Source organism: Tachyglossus aculeatus, chromosome 8 (genome assembly GCF_015852505.1).
Source record: "Tachyglossus aculeatus isolate mTacAcu1 chromosome 8, mTacAcu1.pri, whole genome shotgun sequence".
In the NCBI taxonomy this organism is placed as follows: Eukaryota; Metazoa; Chordata; class Mammalia; order Monotremata; family Tachyglossidae; genus Tachyglossus; species Tachyglossus aculeatus.
This window is the reverse complement of record NC_052073.1, coordinates 30,582,990-30,603,301: the sequence shown is the minus strand read 5'-3', so window position 1 is coordinate 30,603,301 and position 20,312 is coordinate 30,582,990.

Below are 20,312 nucleotides of genomic sequence, written 5' to 3'. Positions count from 1 at the left end.
TGTATTTGTTAAGCGCTTTCTATGTGCCAAGCACTGTACTAAGCTCAGGGGTAGATACAAGTTCTAGACTGTGAGCCCATTGTTGGGTAGGGACCGTCTCTACATGTTGCCGACTTGTACCTTCCAAGTGCTTAGTACAGTTCTCTGCACCCAGTAAGTGTTCAATAAATATGATTGAATGAATGAAAGTTAGTCAGGTTGGACACAGTCCCTGTCTCATATGAGGCCCTAGTCTTAATCTTAAGGCTCATAGTCTTAATAGTCTTGAGAAGCAGCATGGTTCAGTGGAAAGAGCCTGGGCTTTGGAGTCAGAGGTCATGGGTTCAAATCCCGGCTCCACCAATTGTCAGCTGTGTGACTTTGGGCAATGTGGCTCAATGGAAAGAGCATGGGCTTGGGAGTCAAAGTCAAGTCATGGGTTCAAATCCTGGCTCTGTCAATTGTCAGTTGTGTGACTTTGGGCAAGTCACTTAACTTCTCTGTGCCTCAGTTACCTCATCTGTAAAATGGGGATGGAGACTGTGAGTCCCCCGTGGGACGATCTGGTCCCCTTGTATCCTCCCCAGCGCTTAGAACAGTGCTTTGCACATAGTAAGCGCTTAACAAATGCCATCATCATCATCAAGTCATTTAGCTTCTCTGTGCCTCAGTTACCTCATCGGTAAAATGGGGATTAAGGCTGTGAGCCCCCGTGGGACAACTTGATCACCTTGTAACCTCCCCAGCACTTAGAAAAGTGCTTTGCACATAGTAGGCGCTTAGTAAATGCCATCATCATTATTATTATTATAATCCCCATTTTGCATATGAGGTAACTGAGGCCTAGAGAAGTAATTTGCCCAAGGTCACCCAGCAGACAAGTGATGGAGCCAGGATAAGAGCCCACGTCCTTTTGACTCCCAAGCCCGTGCTCTATCCACGAGGTCATGCTTTTTTCAGGCTGCTGCTACATGAGTTGTCTGGAGGCCTCTGGGTTCAGAGGAACACTTCTCTTGGCACTGCTTCTCTCAGAATCAGGGGCTCTGCCCCGGATGGACCGAGCGTGGAAGAAGAGGTGTGTCTGGCTGACCATGATTTATGACTTTTGCGGTACACTGATTGGATTTTGGCAGTCCACTCGGGTGAGGCAGTCATCACTGTCAGAATAGAGACGTGTGAGAGGAAGGAGGATGACAGAGGAGGAGGAGCAGTAATGTGGGGGACTGGGAAGGAGGAGGAGGGAGATGGAGGGAATGGATGTGAGACACCCTGATGGAGAAAGTTTGAGCGAGATGCTGAGCAAAGCAAGTTTAGAGGGAGGTGAGGCGAGAGACAGAGACCCAAGAGGAAGTGGCAGGGAATAGGGATAGGTTAAGGACAGAATTGTTTCCTCTCCCTTCCTGGTATAAAGGTGGGTGGAAAAACCCAATTCCCAAAAGGGAGCATTTTAGAAGGATCTGTGAAGGGTAAATCCAGATCCTGGATGAGTGGAGAAGGGAATGAGCAAAGGAGCTGGACTTTGGTAATGCAGGGGAAAGTGAGAGAGAATTATCACCTCTGAAAATGAACTCAAAGAACAGTTGCCAAATCAAAGTTTCCCTTGCCTGATAGATTCCCATCAGGTTCATTTTTGTTTACAATAAAAAGTTGGTGGTGGTCAGGGAAAGTCACAGCAGGAGAACATCTCTTAACAGAAGAAACATGAGTTTTTCACCCTTTTCTGGCCATTCAAAGCATCACTCTCAACCCTGGCAACAAAAGGGGCATAAAATACGACATAATGAAGATAGACAGCGGACACCCCCTAGCCCAGCTCACAACTATTATCGTCATTTTTTGGTTTTCATTTGAAACCATAAAAAGTTCTGTGTAGTTTGCAGTGGCTTTGGAATCAAAAAGAATTGACTGTGGCAGTCAATTTATTAGTCAGTGAGGAAACTATACCGGCCTATGGCATCACTAATTGAAATGGAGAGAGCAGAAGTTATGAGAGAGAGAGACAGAGGAGAGAGAGAAAAAAAAAACACCAGTAAGTGATCCAGGAGCCATCCAGGAGGAACCTTCACCCTAAAACAGACAACCTGTATGGAAAGGCTGAGATTGTCCGTCATTATAGAGGTTTTCTGTCACTCCAGTAGGTGAATTTCCAACAAGCGACAACGTGGTCAGAGTGGTCTAATTTGGAAGAGCACAGGCCTAGGAGTTAGAGGACCTGGGTTCTAATTCTGGCTCTACCACTTGCCTGCAAATCAGTTAACTTCTCTGTGCCTTAGTCCAAATCTCCCGCTTGGATTGTGAGCCCCATGTGGGACAGAGACTGTTTGCAGTCTGATTATCTTGTTTCTGCAACAGTGTTTAGAACAGTGCCTGATACATAATCTAGACTGTGAGCCCGTTGTTGGGTAGGGACCATCTCTATATGTTGCTGAATTATACTTCCCAAGCGCTTAATACAGTGCTGTGCACACAATAAGCACTAAATAAATACAATTGAATGAATGAACACTTAACAAATATGAGAAAAAGATCCGTGCCCTCAAGGAGCTTACTATTTACTGAGTGTTTACTGTGTGCAGAGCACTGTACTATGTTCTTGGAAGAGTAAAATATAACAGGGTTGCTAGACACTTTTCCTGCCCACAAGGAGCTTACAGACTCAAGGACAATCTAGCCCACAATCTCAGATAGAGAAGCAGTTGTGTGCTTGCTTGCTGCAGCTTCTAGTTATCTGCTCTGGGTGCCTGGATTGTGGCTATTGGGGTGACACCTTTGGGGGAAGGCCATGGGCCCTGGACCCTGGCCCAGCTGTGCTTGAGTCACCCCAGACCACTCCTGAAACTCCAGTGAAGGGAGTAAGACTGCCCTTCTGGAGTTGGATCCCAGCTTACGTTCGGTAAACTTTGGTCACAGGATTGTTTGAAGTCAGTCGTGAAAATAAAAATAATATAAATAATGGTATTTGTTAAGTGTTTGCTATGTGCTAGGCACTGTACTAAACTCTGGGGTGGACACAAACAAATTGGGTTGGACACGGTCCATGTCCCACATGGGGCTCACAGTCTTAATCCCCATTTTACAGTTGAGGGAACTGAGGCCAAGGGAAGTCAAGTGAGTTGCCCAAAGTCACACAATAGACAAGTGGCTGAGCTGTGATTGGAAGTCAGGTTCTTCTTACTCTCAGGTCCGGGAGTTATCCACTAGTCTGAGTCCCCTTCCATAGTGTTGATATTTTCACTGGAATTAGGGGGACAGGCCAGCTAGGACACTCAGCCAAGCCTCTGGGGAGATCTTTCTCTGCCCTGAATAGCTTGGTTGTATCCAGGCCTTATCCATCAATTATTCAATCAATTAATAGTATTTATTGAGTGCCTAATGTGGGCAGAGTACTGTACTAGAGAAGCAGCATGGCTCAATGGAAAGAGCATGGGTTGGGGAGCCAGAGGTCATGGGTTCTAATCCTGGCTCTGCCACTTGTCAGCTGCGTGATTTTGGGCAAGTCACCTAACTTCTCTGGGCCTCAATTACCTCATCTGTAAAATGGGGATTAAGGCTGTGAGCCCCACGTGGGACAACCTAATCACCTTGTATCCCCCCAGCACTTAGAACAGTGCTTTGCACATAGTAAGCGCTTAGCAAATGCCATTATTATTATTATTATTATTATTATTAAGTGTTTGGGAGAGTATGGTATAACAGAGTTGGCAGACATGTTTCCTGCCCACCAGGAAGTTACAGTCTAGAGAGGAACACAGGCATTAAAATAAATTACCGGAGATGTACCAAAGCGTCTGGGACTGAGTTAGGGCTGGATTAAATGAAAGGGCGACACAGAAGGAGAGGGAGTAGGGGAAATGAAATCTTAGAGCAGGCCTCTTGGAGGAGTTGTGAATTAAATAAGGCTTTGAAGGAGAGGGGAGGGGTGGTCTGTTGGACATGAAGGGGGAAGGAGTTCCAGACAAGAGGCAGGATATGGTTGAAGGGTCAGTGGAGAGGTAGATAAGATCGAGTTTCTGAATACACACTTTGTTTTTCTCTCTCCTCATACTGCTGATTGACCAGGTAGTAAGAAGGTGTGAGTCAGAGAAGTCAGGGTCTACAAGCCGAATTGTCCGGGGCCACAGTTGGCAATGGAATGTTTATTTGGAAGTGTGGGAAACTTTAGGGTGAAGCATCAGCACAGAAATTAATTTTTTGAGATCACTGAAATCTGGTTAGTGTAATTGCTTATTAACTGATTCCCTAGAGTTTTAAACTCTTGGAATGGGATTTGGTTTTTTGCATCTCCACTCACGTTTAAGAATGTAAATTGCATCTAATGCTGGCGTGTAACTTTTCCTCTCCCCAAGCCCAGCTTAGTGTCTGGGCCTGAGGACTGGTTGATCTCTCTCAGCAGGGCATGAGACAGTGGGGCAGCTTTTACTCCTGTCCTGAGTAGCTTAGCATGGTGCTCCTATCTCACCGATGTTTCTGGGAGGTTGTGACCAAGTCATCTCTGCCCACTCTGCCCTTTTCCCCCACTTTCCCTCCTTTCCTCTTCTATCTCTCCCCTTCTCTCCCACTTTTTTTTAATGGCATTTATTAAGCACTAACTATGTGAAAAGCACTGTTCTAAGCTCTGGGGAGGTTATTAGGTGATCAGGTTGTCCCACGGGGGGCTCACAGTCTTAATCCCCATTTTACAGGTGAGGTAACTGAGGCCCAGGGAAGTTAAGTGACTTGCCCAAAGTCACACAGCTGACAATTGGCAGAGCCAGGATATGAACCCATGCCCTCTGACTCCAAAGCCTGGGCTATTTCCACTGAGCCACTTTCTTCTTCTCACTCTTCCTTTCCCCTCTCTCACCCACACCTCTCTTCTCTCTTCCTCCTTCTTTTCCCTTCTCTTCATTTCCTCTCTACTCCTCTCTACCCAGTCCCTCTCCTTTTCTGTCCCCCTTCTCTCTTCTCTTCTTCCCTTTTCTCTCATCTTCTATTTGCTCCTCTCTCACTGCACTCTCTCTCTGCTTTTCTCTTCCCATCTTTCCTCCCCTTTCTTCCCCTCCCTCTCTCACCACCTCTCTTTTCTTCTCTATCCTTGTTCTCTCCCTCTCTCGTTTTTTCTCCCCTCTTTCTTCCCCTTCCCTCCTCTCCCCTCTCTTCTCTTCCTCATCTCTCCCCTTTTCTTCTCTCTCCTCTCTCTTCCTCTCCTATTCTCTTTCCTTCTTTCTTCCCCTTTCTCCTCCCTCTTCCCCCCTCCATCTCTCCTTTCTTTCCTTTTGTCCCCCTTTCTTTACTCCCCCTCTCTCTCCCCACCTCCCAGGATTCTTTTTTGTCTCTGGGGATAGTGGAGCAATAGTGGAGTCATTCCACAAAGGGGCTAGGACAGTTGCAGTGGCAATTATGAAAGTGTGGTAATTCAGACGTGAGTCTGCACCCTTTTGTCATGAAAAATTGCCCAAGCAATGAACCAGCTGGACAGTGTGCCCACTTGCCAGCTTGATGAACCTTCTGTGAAATAATTTTCTGCCCCTCCCTGTGGTCCCACCCATATAACTCATTGTTGTCTAGCAGATGCTGTTCTGGGAGCGGTAAAAATGGCATCTGGAGTATGGTCTAGTTTTCATTCATTTCAGTTAAAACTAAACTCAGCTATAAACCATGCCTATTTCAAATGAACCACAAATTGAGGCATCATTTCTGGGTTTTTTTGTGCCTCAGTTTTATTCCATCCATTGTTATTTACTGTATGCAAATAAGCACCAGTCTGGAGAAACATTCCACTATAATTCAGTTATTTGAGCATTAAAGAACAGGAAACTGACTCACTGTCTTCAAGAAAAACTGTGGGTAATATCCTGGATTTCTCTTTACAGGATTAGACCATTTCCAAATAGCACAGTTTTCTCCAGAAATGGAGAGATTTTCCACTTTCTGTGAGCTACCTGGATAGCACTATAAATCTGTAATTACTCTGTTGGTTAAATGTTGTGATAGGTTTTAATCATTCCAATCACAAGTGGCTATGTGGACTCGGGGGCAATTACATTCTCAAATCAGTAGACTAGGTAATCCGTGTGGGTGGGTGTTTGTGTGTTGTAATGGTAGTAGTAGGAATTATCACAAACACTGTTTTTGGCACTTTGGAAGTAAAAAACAAAACAGAAATGATGGGTTTCCTATCCACAAGGAGCTTAGGAAGACATGCTGTGAAGAGCCTGGAAAAAATCATAAGATGTGCTGATGTAACAATTGCTGCAAAAATACAAATTGTCAACTCTACGATGTTTCCAGTGACAATGCATGGATCCTAAAGCTGGACAGTGAAGAAATAGGATAGAAAGAGCATCGATGCTTTTGAAATGAGCTCTTAGAAAAGGCTGCCTGAAAAACAAACATAGATTTTGGAGCAAATTATGCCAAAGTGGTCCTTGGAAGAAATGACTCGACTTAGATTAGCCTATTTTGGACCCATAATTAGGGGGACTAATTCTCTGGAGAGGACACTATTGCAAGGAAAAGTCCAGGGAAAGCAGCTAGATTCATTCATTCATTCATTCAATTGTATTTATTGAGCACTTACTGTGTGCAGAGCACTGTACTAAGTGCTTGGGAAGTACAAGTTGGCAACATATAAAGATGGTCCCTACCCAACAACGGGCTCACAGTTTAGAAGTGGGAGACAGACGGGTTAGGTTAGGGGAAAAGTTTAGGCCAGGAGAAAAGGTTAGGCATGGGGAAAAGATTAGGCTAAAGGAAAAGGTTAAGCTTGGAGAAAAGGTTAGGTCAGTCAAAAAGGTTAGGTTAGGCTAGGGGAAAAGGTTAGGCTGGGGAAAATGTTATGCTAGGGCAAAAGCTTAGGTTAGGAGAAAAGGTTAAACTAGGGGAAAAGTTTAGGCTAGAGGAAAAGGTTAGGATAGTGGAAAAGGTTAGACGATCTCAAAAGCTTAGGTTAGGGGAAAAGGTTAGGGTAGGGATAAGGAAACCGTTTCCGTATTTTTACCAAGAAAACTCTCTTGGATACACCAGAACGATTGCAGATGGCGGTGGGGCATTCCGGGAGAGATACATCCAAAAATCTCCAGTGGTTGCCTGTCAACCTGTTAGATGGATAGAAACCATAATAATGATAATGGAAGAACCATTAGCAAAGTTATGGACTATGGCAGAAGACAGGACATTCTGTAGAAAATATATCCATGGAGTCGTTATGAATCAGAAACGACTCGACGGCACTTGATAATAATAATAAATGGGACAAGTAAATGTGAGTAGCCTCATTACCCAGACAATTGATGGCATTTAGTATTTGGTACATAGTAAGCGCTTAACAAATACTATCATCATTATTATTATTTATTGAGTACTTACTGTGTGCAGAGCACAATACAACACAGTTGGTAGACCCATCCCCTGCCCACAAGGAGCTTACAGTCTAGAAGATTGCTCCTCTCTAGTTTTGGCAATGAGACCTGAGAGTGTTAAGCTCTACTGGATTGTATCTTTTCCAAGCACTTAGTACAGTGCTCTGCACACAGTATGAGCTCAATAAATACCATCGATTGATTGATTGGTTGATTTGAGGCCCAGTCCTTATCTCCCAAGGCATACAGTGCTATCAAGTTTCCTTTTATCGGAATGGAAGGGATCAGATTCAGGGGCAGTTGGTTGTCAGGGTGTTCACTGGACAGAGATCTTGAAAGTTGATCATGGTACGTTAGCCAGGAGGTGGCCGAGCGCATAATAAGAGAGAGAACTGTTTTATGGAACTTCTGTTTGAATGAAAAACTGGCAAACCATTATTATTATTATTATTACTGTGTCTTCTCCAGTGCTTAGTACAATGCTTTGCACAAAGCATGAGCTTAGTAAGTATCATGGAAAAAAATCCCCAAACCAAAGTGCATTTCTTCTTGTTTAGGCCTCTGTGGACACACCGAACAACTGGTCGGCTTCCTCCCCTTAGAAATCAATCAATCAATCAATGGTACTTATTGAGTGCTTACTATGGGCAGAGCAATGTACTAAGCACTTGGGAGGCTACAATACAATAGAGTTGGCAGACATGTTCCATGCCCACAACGAGCTTACTGTCTAGCGGAGGAGACAGACATTAATGTAAGTCATTATAAATATAAAATTTAAAGATAGTTACAGAAGCAGTGGGGAGTTGAGAGTGGAATGAGTGTTAAATGAGCAAAAGTCACAGATCCAAGTGTAAAGACGACACAGGAGAGAGAGCTGGGGAAAAGAAGGCTTAATCAGGAAAGGCCTCTTGGAGGGGATGTGACCTTAATAATGCTTTGAAGACGGGGTGAGTAGTCATCTGGCGCATATGGAGGGGGAGAGAGTTCCAGGCTAAGGAGAGGATGTGGGAAAAGAGTCGGTAGTGAGATAGACAAGACTGGGGCACAGTGAGTAAGCTGGCCCTAAGAGGAGCAGTTTTGCAGCTGGGCTGTAGTAGGAGATGAGTGAGATAAGATAGGATAAAGAGAGCTGATTGACAGCTTTAAAACTGATGGTAAGGAGTTTCTGTTTGATATGGAAGTGGAGGAACAGCCCTCGGAGGTTCTTGGGGAGTGGGGAGACCTGGGCCAAACTTTTTTTCAGAAAAAATGATCTGTGCAGCAGTGTGAATTATGGATGTGAGTGAGGAGAGACAGGAGGCAGGGAGGTCAGCAAGGAGGCTGATGCAGTAGTCAAGTTGGGATAGGATAAATGCTTGGATCATCATGTTAGCAGTTTGGATGGAGAGGAAAGGGAGGATATTAGCAATTTTAAAAAAATGCCATTTGTTAAGCAGTTACTCTGTGCCAAATGTAATCATATTGGACAAAATCCATGTTACCCGTGGCACTCACGGTATTAACTCCCATTTTACAGTTGAGGTAACTGAGGCACAGTGAAGTAAAGTGACTTGCCCAATATCACCCAGCAGACAAGTGGCAGAGCGGGGTTTAGAACCCAGGTCCTTCTGACACCCAGGCTTGTGCTCTAACCACTAGACCACACTGCTTCTCCTCTTGTGAAGGTAGAACCAACAGGATTGGTAACAAATGTGGGTGGAATGAGAGAGGTGAGTCGAAGACAGTGCCGAGGTTACAGGCTTGTGACCACAAATCTTTTATGAAGATTATTAAGTACTAGTAATATAGTAGCATTTAATGAGAAGCCAGTGTGGCTCAGTGGAAAGAGCCTGGGCTTTGGAGTCATAAGTCATGGGTTCAAATCTCAGCTCCGCCAATTGTCAGCTGTGTGACTTTGGGCAAATCACTTAACTTCTCTGCGCCTCAGTGACCTCATCTGTAAAATGGGGATTAAGAGTGTGAGCCCCCCGTGGGGCAACCTGATCACCTTGTAACCTCCCCAGCGCTTAGAACAGTACCTTGCACATAATAAGCGCTTAATAAATGCCATCATCATCATTCATTGGAGCATTCTCATGATCCTATGCACTGTATAAGACATTTGGGAAGAACGAAAAAAAGAAGCAATCAGTCAGTGGCATTCATTGAACACTTACTGTGTGCAGAGCACTGTACTGAGTGCTTGGGAGAGTACAATACAACAGAATAGATAGAAATGATCACAAGGAGCTTACACTCAGATGGGGGAGGGAATTAATTCATCTTTCAGTCTTCTCTTAAGTAGGCTAAACAACCACCTTTCCTTGTCAGACTTTCCAACCCTTGGATCTATTTTTTAATCTTTTCTGGAATCTCTTCAGTATCTTTACACCTCTTTAAAAGTTTAATCATTCGGTAGCCCTTGCTGTGCTGGTCTGACCTGTATTACCATAGTTGAAGGATTACTATTCATTCATGCCATCATATTTATTGAGTGCTTAATAGGTACAGAGCACAGTGCTAAGTGCTTGGAAGAGTACCATGTAACAATAAACAGGCACATTCCCTGCCCACAACGACCTTACAGTCTAGAGGGGGAGAGAGACATTAATACAAATAAATACTACATAATAAATACGTGTAGCATGCCGGGGAAGCAGCGTGGCTCAGTGGAAGGAGTACGGGCTTTGGAGTCAGAGTTCATGGGTTCGAAACCTGGCTCTGCCAATTGTCATCTCTGTGACTTTGGGCAAGTCACTTAACTTCTCTGTGCCTCAGTTACCTCATCTGTAAAATGGGGATTAAACCTGTGAGCTCCCGGTGGGGCAACCTGATCACCTTGTAACTTCCCCAGCGCTTAGAACAGTGCTTTGCACATAGTAAGCACTTAATAAATGCCATTATTATTATTATTAAAATGGGGATTAAGATTGTGAGCCCCCTGTGGGACAATCTAATCACCTTGTAACCTCCCCACCCCTTAGAACAGTACTTTGCACATAGTAAGTGCTTAATAAATGCCATTATTATTATTATTATTAAATACTATAAAGGTATTGCATACCCTGGGGTTGGAAATAGATCCCAGTATTGTTGTTTTTCCCTTTCATTTTTTAAAATGGTATTTGTTAAGTACTTACTATGTGCCATGTATTATTGTACTATTGTACATGCTGGGTAAGATAAAAGCTAATCAGGTTGGACACAGTCCATGTCCCATATGGGGCTCACAGTCTTAATCCCCATTTTACAAATGAGGTATCTAAGGCCCAGAGAAGTGAAATGACTTGTCCAAGGTCAAACAGCAGAGTAGTGGTGGAACCGGAATTGGAACCCAGGTCCTTCTGGCTCCCAGACCCAAAATCTATCCTTCAGGCCACACTTTTCTGTATTGGATTTAATGACGCTCCACTACTAAGAGTTGGCTTGGGGCCAAGTACATGTAGGTTGTTGCAGATTTGTTTCAGACATTAATATCAAGTTGACTGATCTGTAATTACAAGAGCCATTCTGTTTCCCGTTTCAAAAAGAGATATTTGACTTTTTCCAGTCCTCAATAGACACTTCTTGCCTTCTGGGGAGTCTCAAAAAGTCATGGCAAAAGACTCTGCCTCCAGAAGCCACTGCACATGTCAGCAGGTTCTGCTGATTCAAATACATCCAGGACTTTTACATAGGTTTTACCTATTTCTTAAATTATTTTAGTATGTTTTCCTAATCTCCCAAGCACCAAAGGCTTCTGTCCATCCTATATGGGTGGGTGGGGGTGTGTGTGTGTGTGTGTGTGTGTGTGTGTGTGTGTGTGTGTGTGTGTGTGTGTGTGTGTGTGTGTGTGTGTGTGTGTGTGTGTGTGTGTGTGTGTGTGTGTGTGTGTGTGTGTGTGTGTGTGTTAGGGGCTGGATAGCAGGTGAACTAATTCTTTCCCTAGACAGTGTATTGTCAGTGTATGGATACATAAAACAGCAGATAAAATTGTTTTCTTAATTTTATGTTACACAATTCAGACAAAGAAGTAGAGAATTCAATGAAAGAGGTCAGGAGGACCTTTGGGAAATTTTTATGAAAATTGTTAATACTAACAAAAAACAACAACAATAATAATAATATAATAATGAAATAACTATGGTATTTGTTAAGCACTTACTCTGTGCCAGTCACTGTTCTAAGCTCTGGGGTAGATACAAAGTAATCAGGTTGGACACAGTCCTCACACTTGGAGCTCACAGTTTTAATCTCCATTTTACAGAGGAGGTAATGGAGGCACAGAGATTTGAAGTGACTTGCCCAAAGTCACACAACAGACAAGTGGAGCAGGTGGGATTAGAACCCAGGTGCTTCTGACTCCCAGGACCTGCGTTGAGGTAGTAGTAATAGTAGTAGTAGTAGTAATATAGTAGTAATATAGAATGGTATCTTTGAAGCACTCAACTAGGGGGTGATGCACTGTGCTAAACACTTGCAAAAGGACAAAAGAAGCATGAGATGATCCTTGCCCACAGTGACAAGAATATTTACAAAACAGAGTAATTAGAATAATTGATTGTACAATTTACTCCGTATAAATACAGGGTACTGATAAATTCATAAGTACTCGAGTTGGCTGCTGTGTTGTTACGAGCCAGGATGCTGAGAGCTGACTGGGGAAGGTGAAAGTAATGGACCATCAAAGTGCAAACTAAATTCAAGCACAACGTGAAATAGTGTTAAGCTTTTAATACTCTGTGGAACCTGGACCGAGTGCATTAAAGAATCAATTTCATCAGTGTGTCACCTGCCAGATTTCAGCATCAAATGGCAGGCAGGACAACCAGCAATTAGGCCTTGAAACATGGTCAGTTGATCCATCATGATGATGATAATAATAATAATAATAATAACTATGGTATTAGTTACGTGCTCATTACATGTCTAGCACTGTACTAAATGCTGGACTGAATATACATTAGTCAGATTGGATAAAATCCTAGTCTCATATGGGTCTCACAGTGTAATTAGGAAGGAGAACAGGTATCTGTATGGTACAGAGAAGGCACAAAAACATTAAGTGACTTGTCCAAGGTCACATAGCCGACAAGCAGCAGAGCTGGATTTACAATGCAGGTGCTTTGACTCTTAGGCCCGGGTTATTTCCATTAGGCCATGCTGCTTCTCAGAATGATGAAGTGATCGTTGAAAGCAGAGTTAAAATGTAAACAAGCACAGCTTGGAAGAATGAGTGGGGAGTTCACACTTGGTGATGTGGAGATTATTACTGCTGGAATATGAATCCTGGCTAATAAACCATGCAAATGTGCTCATTGGATTACCATGGTAATCCAAGGAGCCTCTTCCATCTACAGTCTCTGTATTACTTCAAAACATTCCTCTCATGTCAGCAGAGGGCTGGCTTCAGTTCCTTGCCCTGGTGATGGGTATTGGCTTTACTCTGTTCCAAATGATCCCATTCTGGGAAGCCAAGGTGTCGCTCCTTCATTAGCTTTTCTTGGTCTCTCCAGCAGACAGAAAGCTTCTCTATCATTTCTTGGAAGGCGCTGCTTTCAGATGCCTTGAATTTCCAACCTCCATTGCTATTGTTATATTGTACTCTCCCAAGCACTTAGTACAGTGCTCTGCACACAGTAGGCACTCAATAAATATGACTGAATGAAGGAATGAACCCCCATCCCCCCAACTGCTGTTCGCAAGCTTTGCCTGCATTTTCTCCTGCTGTTTCAGTGTATTTAGGAAGCCACCATGGGCATCTTTCCTCTAAACCCAACACGTCTATCAGTCAAACAGTGGTGTTTATCGAGTGGCTTACTAAGTGCAGAGCATCGTACTTAGCACTTGGGAGAGCACAATACAGTGGGGTTGATAGATGCAATCTCTGTCCTCAAAGAGTTTACAATCTCAATCTCTTAATTGCCAGAAATATAAACTGACGGAGACATCCCTCTAGGATGTGATTTCCTTGTGGCTAGGGATTGTGTCTATTAACTTTGATTACATTGTACTTTCCCAAGCACTTAGTACAGTGCTCCATACCCACTGAGCACTCAGTGAATACCATTGATTCATTGATTGATTGATCTTTGGTCCTTTGCTCTTCTTGGGCTTTCCTGGGCTCCCGTGGACCCACGGAAGGGCACTTTGAATAACTCTGCCCTTCACAGATGCAGAAAAAAATTAGAACTTTTAAGGGGCATCACTATGGAGACAGCAAACCCCACACAACTTACCCTGAGGCTTCTGGGCATGGATATAGATAGGAATGGGGAGGGGAAACTTTTCTGGAGTGAAAAGTTAGAAGAAGCCAACCAGCCTGACCTATTATCTTGTACCTACCTCAGTATTTAGTTCAATGTTTGGCACATAATGAACAGTTAAATTCTACTACTATTATTATTATCTTTATTATTATGTTTGGTAGCCTGCTATGTGTTCCTGTGGAAATATTTGGGATGACGTCTGCTTGCTGGAGATTTGGTCAGCTCTGGGGAATGTCACTGGCTATCTCTGCTGAGCCACCCACCTTCTAATCCCTCACATTTGGGGGGGTGTTGTCAATTGTTTGTTCATTTGTTTTATACTTGTTGAGAGCTTACTATGTGTCAAACCCTGTTCTAAGCCCTGGGGTAGGTACAAGTCAATTAGGTTGGACACAGTCCATGGGGCTCACAGTCTCATGTAGGAGGGAGAACAGATATTGAATCTCCATTTTACAGTTGAGGAAACTGAGGCACAGAGAAGTTAAGTGACCTGCCCAAAGTCACCCAGCAAACAATTGGCAGTGCAATTGGTGGACCGGGGATTAGAACTCAGGCCCTCTGACTACTAGGCCTGTGCTCTTTCCACTAGGCCACACTGCTTCTCAATGTTACTGTTTGGTACCCAACTTCCTCCCTGTCCCAAATCTCCAGCCTCAGAGGGGCTCCCCATCCCTCATTGCTGGGAAGCCACAGGTGGGGTGGGACCAGTGGCTGCCGCCACACTCAGCCCGTCCTCACGGGAAGAATAATAACAATAATAATAATAATTACGGTATTTATTAAGTGCTTACTATGTGCCAGGCACTGTACTAAGCTCTGGAGTGGATACAAGCAAATTGAGTTGGACGCAGTCCCTGTCCCATGTGGGGCTCACAGTCTCAATCCCCATTTTACAGATGAGGGGACTGAGGTACAGAGAAGTGAAGTGATTTGCCCAAGGTCACACAACAGATAAGTGGCAGAGGCAGGATCAGAACCCAAAACCTTCTGACTCTCAGGCCCGTGTTCTGTCCATTATGCCATGGTGAGCAGAGTTTATCACCCTGGAGAAACAGCTGGAGGACTCTCCCAGAGGCAGGGATCAGATGGGATCATCAAGCAGGCTGTGGAGAACTCAGTGCCCAGAAATACCAGGGACTTAAGCTCATTGTGGACAGGAAATGTGTCTATTTATTATTGTTATGTATTCTCCCAAGCGCTTAGTACAGAGCTCTGCACAGAGTAAGCACTAGACAAATATGAAGGACTGACTGACTAACTGACATCTGGCTGCTGGGATCCTGGGGGCACCACACACGATTTTATGCTGGGTCCACACCCTCTCAGTGGAGCAGAGCGCCCATCTCATTTCTCCTCTCCCCCTTCGATTCCCCTGCCCCCAGACACATTGTCCAGTATGTCACTTCTCGCACTTGCCAGTTCATTTATTTATGTGCTTCGCAACATTTTTGTACATTGACAGGATCAAGTTGTGTGGTCATTTTATTCAGACTGCCCCATTTGTGGATATTTTAATGCCTGTCTCCCCGGTTAGAGTGTAAGCTTCTTCAGGGCAGGAAACAGTCTCATGCTTTCTGAGTACTTACAGTGTTTTGCCCCAGTAGGGGCTCGGTAAGTCCCATTCTACTACTATTACTACTCCAGGGTAATGAAATAATCAGTGGCTATGGGATGTATTTTTTTTTTATGGAATTTGTGTCAGGCACTGTTCTAAGCACTGGGGTAGATGCAAGGTAATCAGGTTGGACACAGTCCTTGTCCCACATAGGGCTCACAGTCTTAATCCCCATTTTGCAGTGAGGTAGCTGAGGGGTGGAGAAGTGAAATGACTTGCCCAACAGACAAGTGGTGGAGCCGAGATTAGAACCCAGGTCCTTCTGACTCTCAGGCTTGTGGTCTGTCTATTAGGCCATGCTGCTTCCTGTCCATGTGTCTGTAACTCTTCCCACCTCTAGACATCTCACAGTGAGCAGGACAGCTGGCCCGATGCCCAGAGCAATGCGATGAAACCCCGAGGCTCAGTGGAGGAGAGTCAGAACCACTTGTCCGTAATAATAATAAATGTGGTATTTTTTAAGCAGTTCCTATGTCTCAAGCACTGGGGTAGATATAAGCTAATCAGGTCAGATGTGGCCCTATTTTATATGGGGCTCACAGTTTAAGGGAGAGGGAAAACAGAGATTTCATCTTTATTTTACAGGTGAGAAAGGTAAGGTACAGAGAAGTTAAGTGACTTGCCCAAGGTCACACGGTCCTTCCCTGTGTCAGCCAGGAGTGAGGGGTGGGTTCTGACTGGGTTGAGCTTGCAGGTGTCAGGAGTTTTGATGTGATGGTGGGCACTGATGGTATCTGGGTTTTTCAAATAAGTGACTAATCCAAATGCCATACTGCGTTCCTTTTAAGTTACAAAGTGCCTGGTATTATTTACAGTAGTTGTCATTCTGATTGAGTGGCTTCCCTTCACACAACTGCTGTTCACCTTCAAGGACGTATACACACACACACACACACACACACACACACACACACACATACATGCATGCACGCACACACACAAGCATACAGAGTTCAGAAGACCCAGTCTGTGCATGTAGGAGGTCAACTGATTTTCTGCATCCTCGTGTTTTGGAAGGGAAAGAGCCAAACTCTTTCTTGAGCTGGAAATATGCCTGTGTTTAGTTCAGCAGCCTTTTTAAAGCCCATTTTTGACTCCACTAATCATTCCAGCCCAAGGCAGATGATACCTAGAGTCCGTTTTCCCTACTAAGCCTCAGTCCTGGGGCCAAAGTCAAGCCAAGATAGAATGAGAAATGCCCCCAAGAGTTCCAGTCTGGGAATTTCCCCCAAATTTTCCCATGGTAATGAGAATAATAAAAATTATGGTATTTGTTAAGCCCTTGCTATGTGCCAAGCACTGTTCTAAGCATTGGGATAGATACAAGGTAATCAGGTTGTCCCATGTGGGGCTCACAAACTTAATCCCCATTTTACAGATGAGGTAACTGAGGCACAGATAAGTTAAGTGGCTTGTCCAAGGTCACACAGCACCAAAATGGCTGAGCTGGGATTTGGACACACGTCTGACTCCCAAGCCTGTGCTCTTTCCACTAAGCCATGCACGGGCCTTCAAACAACTGATACATGGAGTATGAAGAAAATGAGATGTTTTATGGAGTAATCGATGATATTTATCAAGTACCTACTGGGTACAGAGCACTGTACTAGACCCTTGGGAGAGTGCCAGAGAAATGGTCCCTGCCCTCGAGGGGTTTACAATCCAAAGAGGAGACCAGAAAACATTCATCATCTGTAATAGTAGGAACAGGCAGAACAAGGATATAGTATACAACAAATATGTCAAGTTGGAATAATTCAATTAATTGACTGTGAAGTGGAATATGTACATAAGTGACTACATTATGGAGAGGGAATATATCTATTTATATCTATAAGCACTCAAGTGCTTAGTACAATGATATCCATACAGTAAGAGCTCAATAAATTCGACTGACTGAATAGGAATAACTGTTGAAGTTGGGTATCAAAACCAAAGTGCTGTTGGGTTAATGTGATTCTTTAATTCAAAGTCCTGAAAGACGCCTGTAGATTGTAAACTCCTTGTGGACAGGGGTCACCGCTATCCGCTATATTATATTGTACTTTCTCAAGCACTTAGTACAATGCTCAGTGCACTTACAATGCACAGTAAGTGCTCAAAAATTCATTAGTTCATTGATTTCTTAGACGACGACCCCAGAAACCTACAATCCCAGGGAGTCTCGGTGCACTGTCAGGAGGTGGGACATAAGATACTTAGATTTCTTTTTGTTTAAAGTCGAGCAGGAATGGGGCTTTCAGGAAAGTGGAGAAGTCAGAAGGAAGGGAAAGAACACAGACATATGTCTCCCCTTACACTCTTTGATGGGTTCAGCTCAGAATCTGTGGGGAAGGACGGGGAAACGTGTGGTGGTGTTTACAAAGTTGGCACTAGAGGATTCAGTGGGGAGAGGGCACAGTCGTTACGAGCAGCAGGGTCGTGCCACTTGGCATGTGACCTCTTGTCACTCGCCTAGATACCTAGCCGACTCGTAAGGAAAAGGCAGGTTGGCATCCACTTTGGAGCCCACTGAAGGAGGCAAACTGATGCTGGGTTTCTGGCAGCGTGGCCTAGTGGAAAGAGCTTTGGTCTTGGAGTCAGGACAACTGGGTTCTCATCCCAGGTCGGCCAGGGGCCTGTAGGGATGAAATGGGGATCCCCCACCACTTTAATAATGATCGTATTTGTTAATAATAATAATAATGGTATTTGTTAAGCACTTACTATGTGCTAGGCACAGTACTAAGCACTGGGGTGAATACAAACAAATCAGGTTGGACACAATTCCTGTCCTGCATAAGGCTCACAGCAGCGTGGCTCAGTGGAAGGAGCCCGGGCTTGGGAGTCAGAGCTCATGGGTTTGAATCCTGACTCTGCTGTGTGACCCTGGGCAAGTCACTTAACTTCTCTGAGCCTCAGTTCCCTCATCTGTAAAATGGGGATTAATACTGTTAGCCCCATGTGGGACAACCTGAGCACCTTGTATCCCCCAGCGCTTAGAACAGTGCTTTGCACACAGTAAGTGCTTAACAAATGTCATTATTATTACTATTATTAATCCACATTTTACAGATGAGGTAACCGAGGCACAGAGATAATAATTATTGTATTTGTTAAGCGCTTTCTATGTGCCAAGCACTGTTCTAAGTGCTAGGTGTGAAGTGACTTACCCAAGGCCACACAGCAGACAAGTAGCAGAGCCGGGATTAGAACCTTTACCTCTTTGGTCCTCAGTTTCATCATCGGTGAAATGGGGACAAGATGCTCTTAGATTGAGAGCACTGTATGGAACAGGTTTGTTGTTTACTGAGCACAAAGTAAGTGTTCAGTAAATATGATTGAATGAATTAATGAAGGGATAGTGTCCACTTTGACTCCAGTTGTTTGTACAGGTTTTGACATATATTAAGTGCTCACTAAATAATAATAATAATAATAACAATAATAATAATGTTGCTATTTGTTAAGTGCCTACTATGTGTCAAACATTATTCTAAGGGCTGGTGTAGTTACAAGGTCATCAGGTTGTCCCACGGTGGGCTCACAGTCTTAAGCCCCATTTTACAGATGAGGTAACTGAGGCCCAGAGAAGTGAAGTGACTTGCCCAAAGTCACAGAGCTGACGAGTGGCAGAGCCGAGATTAGAACCCATGAGTTAAATCAGGGTTAGTTTTCCAGGACTTCAATGGTGCCTGGAGCAAATGCCTAGAAGAAAGGTGAATTCAGTGGAGAACAAAGGAAAACCAGGCTAATACCAATTCTGATTCTTTATCCCGAGTAGGTCCATGTGAAGGACTCAGCCAGCTCTGGGGCATTAAGACGGCAATTATCCAGAAGGTGAAAACCCTCTCCCTCATACTAGGCCTGGACCATACCCCAAAGAGGCAGCGGGGGAAGATTGACACTGGGAGGGAAGAGGAAGATTAGCAAATGTTCTCTGGGCTCAAAGGGGAGAATTGAGCTAAAAAGGCACCTCCATTTGGAAAGTTAGAGTATCTGTCCTTTGACATAGTTGCCATTTATTATTCCTTGCCTATTTTCTCTGCCTTTTCTGTAAGGCTAAAGGTACTATCTCAGGGAACTGGTAAAGTGTGGAGAAAATTACCTGGATAAATGGATATCAACAACATTTGACATTTAAAATAGTGTGTCTCTGCACAACCCAGGCATTTAAGCCTGCCTAATGGGGGTCTGATGGGGCCAGAGAGATGTCTGGTTCCATTTTCTCTCCAGCCCCCAGCTCTGATTATCTTCTCTCTCTTCTGGAGTGTTGCGTGTTCCCCATCCTGGCAACGAGCATTTTGTTCTCTTCCCCTCCCAGTGTCTCTGGGAGACAGATTGATGTCATTATCTCCATTGTGAGGGCAAAGGAATCGTAGCCCATAGAAATCTAAATGACTTGCCCAAGACAAATTAATGGTGGGCTCAGAAGGTGGAGTCTGGGTCCCTGGGGCTCAGAGCTCCCTGCTACCCTCTCCTCTAAATGGTGGACCAACATGAGCCCTCTCTCACTTCACTACTCTCAGGCCCTCCTCCCGACAGAGGACTGATTCGGCAGAAGGGCTTTAATGCTGAAGTTTCTTAGGTATATAGGAAGAGTCATAACGATAATAATAATAATAATGGTAGTTGTTAAGTGCCATGTGCCAAGCACTTTTCTAAGCACTGGGGTTAATACAAAGTTATCAGGTTGTTCCATGTGGGGCTCGCAGTCTTAATCCCCATTTTACAGGTGAGGTAACTGAGGCACAGAGAAGTTAAGTGACTTGCCCAAAGTCACACAGCTTACAAGTGACGGAGCAGGGATTTGAACCCATGACCTCTGACTCCCAAGCCCGTGCTTTTTCCTCTGAGCCACGCTGCTTCTTTAAGTTAAGTGACTTGCCCAAAGTCACATAGCTGACAAGTGGCAGAGCCGAGATTAGAACTCACAACCTCTGACTTCCAAGCCCGTGCTCTTTCCACTAGGCCATGCTGCTTTGGCCAGGAACCTCAAGTGGCAGGCCTGACTGTGCAGTAGGCTGGTTGGGTGACCTTGGGGCAGGTCGCCCGCCTTCTGTGGGCCTCAGTTTCCCCACCGGAGAAAGAGATGATGCGATGACCTCTCACCTCACAGGGCTGTTGGAAGAATCAGTGACCTGATTTTGGTTATCTCTTGCATAGTGT